At 33.5% G+C, this 269-nt stretch overlaps 1 protein-coding gene across 1 annotated transcript in view; it reads right to left on the reverse strand.

The window, feature by feature from the left end:
- LOC119593728 (discoidin domain-containing receptor 2-like) overlaps positions 1 to 269 on the reverse strand; it is a gene marked incomplete at its 5' end in the record, with an annotated part of 119890 nt that overhangs the window by 900 nt on the left and 118721 nt on the right. Inside the window, 1 exon segment of the mRNA XM_037942702.1 lies at positions 1 to 269.

Raw genomic sequence — 269 nt, forward strand, 5'->3', positions numbered from 1 at the left:
CACTAATTCGCTTCCAATAAAATCTATTTAAAAATCATGAAAAAAGGTCTTACGATACACTATTATGCAACTATGGCCCTTATTCTAGCACATCATGATACACATAATCTGCAATTAATCGTAAATTTAGACGTGTATTTTCCGTTGATGTTTAATCTAAGGATGCCGATCAACACAGACGTAAGAGCCAGCAGATGTGTCTTTTGACTAGCGCAGATAGACTGAAAATACAACTGTAAAACTGTCTGATATGTACAGTAATAAAATTT

Source organism: Penaeus monodon, chromosome 32 (assembly GCF_015228065.2).
Source record: "Penaeus monodon isolate SGIC_2016 chromosome 32, NSTDA_Pmon_1, whole genome shotgun sequence".
NCBI lineage: Eukaryota > Metazoa > Arthropoda > Malacostraca > Decapoda > Penaeidae > Penaeus > Penaeus monodon.